This window comes from Taudactylus pleione, unplaced genomic scaffold, assembly GCF_031769625.1.
Source record: "Taudactylus pleione unplaced genomic scaffold, aTauple2 ptg000079l, whole genome shotgun sequence".
Classification (NCBI taxonomy): Eukaryota; Metazoa; Chordata; class Amphibia; order Anura; family Myobatrachidae; genus Taudactylus; species Taudactylus pleione.
This window is the reverse complement of record NW_028284481.1, coordinates 4,959,650-4,972,040: the sequence shown is the minus strand read 5'-3', so window position 1 is coordinate 4,972,040 and position 12,391 is coordinate 4,959,650. Positions and strand designations below refer to the sequence as shown.

Genomic DNA, 12,391 nt, shown 5'->3' with positions numbered 1-12,391 from the left:
AGATGAGGCAGTACTATATATAGTATAAGATACGGGGAAGCGCAGTGCTGTATATACTGGTGTATGGGCAGTGTGTGTAAATATATACAGTATATAGGTATATAAGGGACGGGGCAGTGCTGTATATACATATATAGCAGAGTATAAGAGATGAGGCAGTACTAGTATCTATAGTATAAGGTACGGGGAAGCGCAGTGCTGTATATACTGGTGTATGGGCAGTATGTGTAAAAATATACAGTATATAGGTATATAGGGGACGGGGCAGTGCTGTATATACATATATAGCAGAGTATAAGAGATGAGGCAGTACTATATATAGTATAAGATACGGGGAAGCGCAGTGCTGTATATACTGGTGTATGGGCAGTGTGTGTAAATATATACAGTATATAGGGGACGGGGCAGTGCAGTGCTGCATATACATATATAGCAGTGTATAAGAGATGAGGCAGTACTGTATATACTGGTGTACAGGGGCGCACAGTGCTGTATATAGCAGTGTATGAGATAAGGCAGTACTATATATAGTATAAGGTACGGGGAAGCACAGTGCTGTATATACTGCTGTATGGACAGTGTGTAAATATGTACTGTATATAGGTATATAAGGGACGGGGCAATGCAATGCTGTAAATACATATATAGCAGAGTATAAGAGGTGAGGCAGTACAGTATAAACTGGTGTAAAGGGGCGCACAGTGCTGTATATACTGGTGTATAGGGGAGCACAGTGCTGTATATACTGGCGTATAGGGGCGCACAGTGCTGTATATACTGGCGTATAGGGGCGCACAGTGCTGTATATACTGGCGTATAGGGGAGCACAGTGCTGTATAAACTGGCGTATAGGGGAGCACAGTGCTGTATATACTGGCGTATAGGGGAGCACAGTGCTGTATATACTGGCGTATAGGGGCGCACAGTGCTGTATATACTGGTGTATAGGGGAGCACAGTGCTGTATATACTGGTGTATAGGGGCGCACAGTGCTGTATATACTGGTGTATAGGGGAGCACAGTGCTGTATATACTGGTGTATAGGGGCGCACAGTGCTGTATATACTGGTGTATAGGGGCGCACAGTGCTGTATATACTGGTGTATAGGGGCGCACAGTGCTGTATATACTGGTGTATAGGGGCGCACAGTGCTGTATATACTGGTGTATAGGGGCGCACAGTGCTGTATATACTGGTGTATAGGGGCGCACAGTGCTGTATATACTGGTGTATAGGGGCGCACAGTGTTGTATATACAGGTGTATATATGGGAGCACAGTGCTGTATATACTAGTGTATAGGGGCGCACAGTGCTGTATATACTGGTGTATAGGGGAGCACAGTGCTGTATATACTGGTGTATAGGGGAGCACAGTGCTGTATATACTGGTGTATAGGGGAGCACAGTGCTGTATATACTGGTGTATAGGGGAGCACAGTGCTGTATATACTGGTGTATAGGGGCGAGCACAGTGCTGTATATACTGGTGTATAGGGGCGAGCACAGTGCTGTATATACTGGTGTATAGGGGAGCACAGTGCTGTATATACTGGTGTATAGGGGCGCACAGTGCTGTATATACTGGTGTATAGGGGCGCACAGTGCTGTATATACTGGTGTATAGGGGCGCACAGTGCTGTATATACTGGTGTATAGGGGCGCACAGTGCTGTATATACTGGTGTATAGGGGAGCACAGTGCTGTATATACTGGTGTATAGGGGAGCACAGTGCTGTATATACTGGTGTATAGGGGCGCACAGTGCTGTATATACTGGTGTATAGGGGCGCACAGTGCTGTATATACTGGTGTATAGGGGCGCACAGTGCTGTATATACTGGTGTATAGGGGAGCACAGTGCTGTATATACTGGTGTATAGGGGCGCACAGTGCTGTATATACTGGTGTATAGGGGAGCACAGTGCTGTATATACTGGTGTATAGGGGCGCACAGTGCTGTATATACTGGTGTATAGGGGAGCACAGTGCTGTATATACTGGTGTATAGGGGAGCACAGTGCTGTATATACTGGTGTATAGGGGAGCACAGTGCTGTATATACTGGTGTATAGGGGAGCACAGTGCTGTATATACTGGTGTATAGGGGCACACAGTGCTGTATATACTGGTGTATAGGGGAGCACAGTGCTGTATATACTGGTGTATAGGGGCGCACAGTGCTGTATATACTGGTGTATAGGGGAGCACAGTGCTGTATATACTGGTGTATAGGGGAGCACAGTGCTGTATATAGGTGTATAGGGGCGCACAGTGCTGTATATACTGGTGTATAGGGGAGCACAGTGCTGTATATACTGGTGTATAGGGGCGCACAGTGCTGTATATACTGGTGTATAGGGGAGCACAGTGCTGTATATACTGGTGTATAGGGGCACACAGTGCTGTATATAGGTGTATAGGGGCGCACAGTGCTGTATATACTGGTGTATAGGGGAGCACAGTGCTGTATATACTGGTGTATAGGGGAGCACAGTGCTGTATATACTGGTGTATAGGGGCGCACAGTGCTGTATATACTGGTGTATAGGGGAGCACAGTGCTGTATATACTGGTGTATAGGGGCGCACAGTGCTGTATATACTGGTGTATAGGGGAGCACAGTGCTGTATATACTGGTGTATAGGGGAGCACAGTGCTGTATATACTGGTGTATAGGGGAGCACAGTGCTGTATATACTGGTGTATAGGGGCACACAGTGCTGTATATACTGGTGTATAGGGGAGCACAGTGCTGTATATACTGGTGTATAGGGGCGCACAGTGCTGTATATACTGGTGTATAGGGGAGCACAGTGCTGTATATACTGGTGTATAGGGGAGCACAGTGCTGTATATACTGGTGTATAGGAGAGCACAGTGCTGTATATACTGGTGTATAGGGGCACACAGTGCTGTATATAGGTGTATAGGGGCGCACAGTGCTGTATATACTGGTGTATAGGGGAGCACAGTGCTGTATATACTGGTGTATAGGGGAGCACAGTGCTGTATATACTGGTGTATAGGGGAGCACAGTGCTGTATATACTGGTGTATAGGGGCACACAGTGCTGTATATAGGTGTATAGGGGCGCACAGTGCTGTATATACTGGTGTATAGGGGAGCACAGTGCTGTATATACTGGTGTATAGGGGAGCACAGTGCTGTATATACTGGTGTATAGGGGAGCACAGTGCTGTATATACTGGTGTATAGGGGCACACAGTGCTGTATATAGGTGTATAGGGGAGCACAGTGCTGTATATACTGGTGTATAGGGGAGCACAGTGCTGTATATACTGGTGTATAGGGGAGCACAGTGCTGTATATACTGGTGTATAGGGGCGCACAGTGCTGTATATAGGTGTATAAGGGTGCATATAGCAGCGCGTAACTGTATATAGCGGTATATAGGGGACGGGGTGGTGTATTATACATACAGATAGGAGCCGGGTCACCTGCCGCCGCCCGGCTATGCCCCATCCAGCGTCTCCCCGTGAGGGTGACGAGCGGTACCGGCAGCTGTTGCTCCTCCCTGGTCACTGACAGATGCCGGGCTCCGGTCGGATGACGTCACTCTGTCGCAGAGGCTCTGTCGTCACGGGATGCCGATACGGGGGCGGGGAGTGTGACGTGTGTACAATCACCTCAGTGTGTATGTGCTGTGCCTGTAATACACATTACCGGGGACTGTGTGTTATTATTACTGATCATTACTACCCCCATAGCACTGACACGTCATCATCACTATATGCCTGATAGTGTGCCCACATACATACAGTGCCATCATCATTATATGCCTGAGTGTGCCCACATACATACAGTGCCATCATCATTATATGCCTGACAGTGTGCCCACATACACACAGTGCCATCATCATTATATGCCTGACAGTGTGCCCACATACATACAGTGCCATCATCATTATATGCCTGATAGTGTGCCCACATACATACAGTGTCATCATCATTATATGCCTGACAGTGTGCCCATATACATACAGTGCCATCATCATTATATGCCTGACAGTGTGCCCACATGCATACAGTGCCATCATCATTATATGCCTGATAGTGTGCCTACATACATACAGTGCCATCATCATTATATGCCTGACAGTGTGCCCACATACATTCTTTGTCATCATAGTGCTGACCTTATACGAGGGTTGTCCAAAAAGTAATGCCTAAATGCTCATAACTCTGAAATAATGTGCAACATTTATTTGAAAGTGTCAGTTTGTAGTTTAATATGTCTGCTAACTATATATGTAGTTTTGTTTAGGTATTTCAAGAAATACCATGGAATCCAAGATGAAACAAAGGCCCTCATTCAGAGCCGTACGCTCTGAGCAGAGCGCACGCTCTGAATGAGGGCCGCCCTCCATAATTATGGAGCGTCCTCCTGGACGCTCGTATAGCTGTGGGTCACCACCCACAGCCTATAAGAGCGTGCAGTTTGATGGCCGCGATGGTCTTGACCATCGCGACCATCACCACTGCGAGCCGGAGCCTGCGGTTGAGTTTTTCAACCGCAAGGCCCGGAGTGATTTTGGCTCTATCAGAGCCAAAATCACTCCCACTGACATCACTAGAGATGTCAGTGGGCCGGCTTCTGACGGTAGGCGTTCCCTTGGGAACGCCCCCGTCAGGGAGGCACGCCCCCGGCACGCCCACCAAAGGGGGCATGCTGTCAATCAACATCGACAGCAACATGATCAGACACAACGAGCGAAGGAAAGTCCTTCGCTCGTAGCGTCTGGCGCATGCGCACGACGGAGCTCCCGCCGTCGTGCGCATGCGCAGTGCACAACATCGACCCACTTGTGAGCGGACAGCCGCTTGCGAGTGGGTCTGAATCAGTGTATGGTGAGCGTTCAAATGACTATAGCAATGTCAGAAGGTGGATGAAGCATTTTCAATCGGGAGAATCGTCCTTGTGCGACAAACCCCGTGGTGGCAGACCATCAACTGCAGTGACAGCAGAGAACTGACACAAAGTCGATGCCATGATTCAGAAAGACCATCGTGTGACCATCATAGATATCAGTGATGAACTTGAATGTAGCCATGGCACTGTAGAAGCACTAATCAATGATTTAGGATATCGTAAAGCATGTGCTGTATGGGATCCAAAGCAATTAACCAGGGATCATAAGGCCCAGAGGGTGGAAGTGTGCAATGACATTTAGACCGACTTTGAAGCCAACCCTGAGACGTTTTTGGAAAATGTCATTACAGGAGATGAGACCTGGGTATTCCTTTATGAACCAGAAACAAAGGCCCAATCAAAGCAATGGAAACACCCAAGTTCACCTAGGCCAAAAAATTTTAAATCACAATGATCCGTAAACAAAGTCATGGCCACATTCTCCTGGGATTGCCAAGGTGTCATTCTCATCGATTACTTGGAACCAAACCAATCAATCAACAGTGATCGATACATTATTACACTTAAGAGGCTGAAAGAAGCCATCCGCAAAAAAAGGTCAACAATTCCACTGTCAAATGTCATCTTACACCACGACAATTCCAGACCCCACACTTCGATGGCAACATCTGCACCCATTGCCAAAATGGGGTGGGCAATAATGCCACATCCACCATACACTCCTGATTTGGCCCCTTCTGACATTCATCTGTTTGGCCCCCTCAATCCTGTCTACGGGGTCAACATATTGAAGACATAGAGGTTGTTAAAAACGCCATACGTTCCTGGGTCAAACACCAATAACTGGAATTTTTCCAAATTGCATTCACAGCTTGGGTTGAGAGGTGGAAAAAATGCTTGAGGGCAGATGGTGAATTTTTTGAGTAGAGTCATTCTGTTACTAAGACTTCAAATGTTCAAATCTGTATCTGTAATAAAATTTGAATTGTGAGCATTTATGCATTACTTTTACTATAGAGCTGTACATCATCATTGTATAATATTGTAACCAAATATATCATCCATTATATTATACCCATCTAATACTATTATCATCAGTATATCCCTAATATTACCACCAATATAGCATCATAGTACTGATAGTATACCCATCTAATACTATTATCATCAGTATATCCCTAATATTACCACCAATATAGCATCATAGTACTGATAGTATACCCATCTAATATTATTATCATCAGTATATCCCTAATATTACCACCAATATAGCATCATAATACTGATAGTATACCCATCTAATACTATTATCATCAGTATATCCCTAATATTACCACCAATATAGCATCATAGTACTGATAGTATACCCATCTAATACTATTATCATCAGTATATCCCTAATATTACCACCAATATTGCATCATAGTACTGATAGTATATCCTTCTAATATTATTATCATCAGTATATCCCTAATATTACCACCAATATAGCATCATAATACTGATAGTATACCCATCTAATACTATTATCATCAGTATATCCCTAATATTACCACCAATATAGCATCATAGTACTGATAGTATACCCATCTAATACTATTATCATCAGTATATCCCTAATATTACCACCAATATAGCATCATAGTACTGATAGTATACCCATCTAATACTATTATCATCAGTATATCCCTAATATTACCACCAATATAGCATCATAGTACTGATAGTATACCCATCTAATACTATTATCATCAGTATATCCCTAATATTACCACCAATATAGCATCATAGTACTGATAGTATACCCATCTAATACTATTATCATCAGTATATCCCTAATATTACCACCAATATAGCATCATAGTACTGATAGTATACCCATCTAATACTATTATCATCAGTATATCCCTAATATTACCACCAATATAGCATCATAGTACTGATAGTATACCCATCTAATACTATTATCATCAGTATATCCCTAATATTACCACCAATATAGCATCATAGTACTGATAGTATACCCATCTAATACTATTATCATCAGTATATCCCTAATATTACCACCAATATAGCATCATAGTACTGATAGTATACCCATCTAATACTATTATCATCAGTATATCCCTAATATTACCACCAATATAGCATCATAGTACTGATAGTATACCCATCTAATACTATTATCATCAGTATATCCCTAATATTACCACCAATATAGCATCATAGTACTGATAGTATACCCATCTAATACTATTATCATCAGTATATTCCTAATATTACCACCAATATAGCATCACAGTACTGATAGTATACCCATCTAATACTATTATCATCAGTATATCCCTAATATTACCACCAATATAGCATCACAGTACTGATAGTATACCCATCTAATACTATTATCATCAGTATATTCCTAATATTACCACCAATATAGCATCACAGTACTGATAGTATACCCATCTAATACTATTATCATCAGTATATCCCTAATATTACCACCAATATAGCATCACAGTACTGATAGTATACCCATCTAATACTATTATCATCAGTATATTCCTAATATTACCACCAATATAGCATCACAGTACTGATAGTATACCCATCTAATACTATTATCATCAGTATATCCCTAATATTACCACCAATATAGCATCACAGTACTGATAGTATACCCATCTAATACTATTATCATCAGTATATCCCTAATATTACCACCAATATAGCATCATAGTACTGATAGTATACCCATCTAATACTATTATCATCAGTATATTCCTAATATTACCACCAATATAGCATCATAGTACTGATAGTATACCCATCTAATACTATTATCATCAGTATATCCCTAATATTACCACCAATATAGCATCATAGTACTGATAGTATACCCATCTAATACTATTATCATCAGTATATCCCTAATATTACCACCAATATAGCACCATAGTACTGATAGTATACCCATCTAATACTATTATCATCAGTATATCCCTAATATTACCACCAATATAGCATCATAGTACTGATAGTATACCCATCTAATACTATTATCATCAGTATATCCCTAATATTACCACCAATATAGCATCATAGTACTGATAGTATACCCATCTAATACTATTATCATCAGTATATCCCTAATATTACCACCAATATAGCATCATAGTACTGATAGTATACCCATCTAATACTATTATCATCAGTATATCCCTAATATTACCACCAATATAGCATCATAGTACTGATAGTATACCCATCTAATACTATTATCATCAGTATATCCCTAATATTACCACCAATATAGCATCATAATACTGATAGTATACCCATCTAATACTATTATCATCAGTATATCCCTAATATTACCACCAATATAGCATCATAGTACTGATAGTATACCCATCTAATACTATTATCATCAGTATATCCCTAATATTACCACCAATATAGCATCATAGTACTGATAGTATACCCATCTAATACTATTATCATCATTATATCCCTAATATTACCACCAATATAGCATCATAGTACTGATAGTATACCCATCTAATACTATTATCATCAGTATATCCCTAATATTACCACCAATATAGCATCATAGTACTGATAGTATACCCATCTAATACTATTATCATCAGTATATCCCTAATATTACCACCAATATAGCATCATAGTACTGATAGTATACCCATCTAATACTATTATCATCAGTATATCCCTAATATTACCACCAATATAGCACCATAATACTGATAGTATACCCATCTAATACTATTATCATCATTATATCCCTAATATTACCACCAATATAGCATCACAGTACTGATAGTATACCCATCTAATACTATTATCATCAGTATATCCCTAATATTACCACCAATATAGCATCATAATACTGATAGTATACCCATCTAATACTATTATCATCAGTATATTCCTAATATTACCACCAATATAGCATCATAGTACTGATAGTATACCCATCTAATACTATTATCATCAGTATATCCCTAATATTACCACCAATATAGCATCATAGTACTGATAGTATACCCATCTAATACTATTATCATCAGTATATTCCTAATATTACCACCAATATAGCATCATAGTACTGATAGTATACCCATCTAATACTATTATCATCAGTATATTCCTAATATGCAAATTTAAGCTCTTGGAGTAGTTTTTTTGTACGAAAACTGCTCCAAGGGCCCTTTGATACATTTAAGTGAAACTAAAATAATGTAAAAAGGTGTAAAAAAAAAAAAAAAACAGTTTTCAAAAGTTTTCACATTATTAATACTATCCTGGGTGCTTTTACTGGTGATGTTTACTTTGTGCACCTTCAGAAATTATTATAAACTTGTTTAAGAAGAAAAGAACATTCTCTGGTTAAGTAGACGATTCATCTTTGCAGCAGCAACATGGAAGACAGGAAACAGTCAATAAAGCTACTGACTCCGAAGAAACAGGGCGACCCTAAGGACAAACGCAGAAAGAGGAAGAATGTAATTGCCTGAATCCTTCAGACCTCGGTGACCCAGAGTGACATTACGGCTTTCTCTGTCCTTTATGTTTTGTTCTTTTTTACGTTGTTTCTCTAGGACATTTTAGCGAAGCACTTTAGCTTGTACAGAGACCATGCTGTTATACAAATAAATATAGTTTTCCAGGTTAACATTGCACAAAGAAAAGACTAAGACAGCCTGACCTCGGTACTATTGCTGAATATTCTGGGCCTGTGGAAGTGGAGACAAGTCCATTAGCAATATGGAGAAATACACTTTTCCAAACTGCTCTTACATACAAAACTGTGGCCATACTTCCACTTGCAGCCGCGTGTGCCCGGAGCTGGATTAAGGCAGCATTGGGGGGGACAGGTACCCTCAATGGTATAAAATTAACAGCATAGGGCCTGTTCAGAGATGGACGCTAATGCCGGGGCGATTGCAACTTGGCACGCAGCATTAGTGTGGCTTTATGCTAATTCCGATGGAATTCGTGCAGAGACTCCCGCCAGTGTAAAACGCTGCACCATCAGCTCCATGGGATGCACATCTATCGAAACATCGGTCTCACCATCTAACATCACACCAGCCCTATGGAAGTGCAAAATTCCCATCCAGTGATCGCTCTACAGTGAGTTTTTACACCCTACAGGCATTGAGGGACACTTTAATAGTGACCGGGTCCTGCAGGGACGCGCTACGAGTCATTCACCTGTCAGGGCCGCAACTAGGGGGGGCTAAGGGGGCACGTGATCCGGGTGCAGGACTTGAGAGGGTACCGGGGAGAGGCTGCCGGAAGGCTAGCTTCCTGCTCCTGTGGGTTTGGAGCTGCATCCTGGCCTTGAGAGGCACAGAGACACAGTCAGTCTAATGTGGTGCCGGTCACAAGCCAATCAGTGCTCGCAGACCGGCAGCCAATTAGCAGAGGCTGCCAGTCCGTGAGCTCCAATTGGTTCGCGAGCAGCACCAAATTACAATGACGGTAGTACTGACAGTTCCCCAGCGTGTGGCAGCCTCGTCCCACGCCACCCCGCGCTCATCCACCGCACGGCATTGGCAGGTAAGAGAAGGGAGATGGGGCGTTACTGTGACATAATGTGTAAGGGGCCTTACTGTGACATAATGTGTAAGGGGCCTTACTGTGACATAGGGCCTGATTCAGAGCCGCTCGTAAGCGGCCGCTCGTTCGCTCCGAGCGATGTTCGCACATCTGCGCATGCGTATGGGTTGCAATACGCATGCGCGAACCAGTCAGTGCGGCCGGAATTCGTGTGCTCGCAAAATAGCGAATGCCTGCTAATTTGAGTGACAGAATGAGGCGTTTGTGGGTGGTAACAGGGGAAGGTGCTTGAAAACGGGGAGTGGAGATCCGAACGCAGGCGTTCCAAACGGTGAAAACGGGCATTTTAAGGGTGTGCATAATTAACAAAGCAGCGTCATTGACCACGTCACTTGGTTGTCTTTTAGCCTGAACTGCTCGCATGATTGCGGTAGGAAAATGCTACCACAAGTATAGCGAGCAGTTCAGACGCCGTTCGATGTACTCGATTAATCTAATAAATAGCGGAGATGACGTATGGTGCGAGCGGCCAGGGGGCGTTTATTTCAAAATAGCGACCGCATGTTTTGTTCGCTCGTTCAGACATAGAGGCGTCAACAGCGCAAAGAGCGAGCACTTAATTTAAATATCCGGCCCCTTTATCAGAACGACCGTCCGCAAATAGCGTCCGGCTCTGAATCAGACCCACAATGTGTAAAGGGCCTTACTGTGACATAATGTGTAAGGGGCCTTACTGTGACATAATGTGTAAGGCGCATTACTGTGGCATAATGTGTAATGAGCCTTACTGTGGCATAATGTGTAAGGGGCCTTACTGTGACATAATGTGTAAGGGACATTACTGTGACATAATGTGTAAGGGGCATTACTGTGGTATAATGTGTAAGGGGCCTTACTGTGACATAATGTGTAAGGGGCCTTACTGTGGCATAATGTGTAAGGGGCCTTACTGTGGCATAATGTGTAAGGGGCCTTACTGTGGCATAATGTGTAAGGGGCCTTACTGTGGCATAATGTGTAAGGGGCCTTACTGTGGCATAATGTGTAAGGGGCCTTACTGTGACATAATGTGTAAGGGGCCTTACTGTGGCATAATGTGTAAGGGGCCTTACTGTGGCATAATGTGTAAGGGGCCTTACTGTGGCATAATGTGTAAGGGGCCTTACTGTGACATAATGTGTAAGGGGCCTTACTGTGACATAATGTGTAAGGGGCCTTACTGTGGCATAATGTGTAAGGAGCCTTACTGTGGCATGATGTGTAAGGGGCCTTACTGTGGCATAATGTGTAAGGGGCCTTACTGTGACATAATGTGTAAGGGGCCTTACTGTGACATAATGTGTAAGGGGCCTTACTGCATACTTGCCGACATCTCGGCAGGGGAATCCGGGAGGGGTCTGGCAGGTCAGTCCAGCAGGGAGGATGGGGGCGGGTCAAAGAGGCGGAGCGGGGGCGTGCTGACTCGATCGCGTCATAGTGGCCCCCCCGCTTTATAATGCCAATATTACTGGCATTATAAGGCAGGGGGCGGGGCTACGATGACGCGATTTGCGCTGAATGGCGTCATCACACCCCCGCACCGCCCACTTTTGCGGCTGCCGCGGGGGTTAGCGGGGAGCCGGCATCTATTCCGGGGGACTTGCCTTGTCTTGCGGGGTGTCGGAGCGGCACCCGATTTTCGGGAGGCTCCCGACAGTCCCGGGAGAGTAGGCAAGTATGCCTTACTGTGACATAATGTGTAAGGGGCATTACTGTGACATAATGTGTAAGGGGCATTACTGTGACATAATGTGTAAGGGGCCTTACTGTGGCATAATGTGTAAGGGGCCTTACTGTGACATAATGTGTAAGGGGCCTTACTGTGGCATAATGTGTAAGGAGCCTTACTGTGGCATAATGTGTAGGGGGCCTT

The 12,391-nt window shown here is 43.2% G+C and overlaps 1 protein-coding gene across 2 annotated transcripts in view; it reads right to left on the bottom strand.

The window, feature by feature from the left end:
- The window catches only part of LCLAT1 (lysocardiolipin acyltransferase 1), a 335,781-nt gene extending 332,212 nt beyond the window's left edge, over positions 1-3,569 (bottom strand). For both annotated transcript variants that reach the window (XM_088467990.1, XM_088467991.1), the window contains exon 1: positions 3,443-3,569. The gene's annotated coding sequence lies outside the window, so the exon portion shown is untranslated. The remainder of the gene's footprint in view (positions 1-3,442) is intronic.
- Between the last annotated feature and the right edge of the window lie 8,822 nt (positions 3,570-12,391).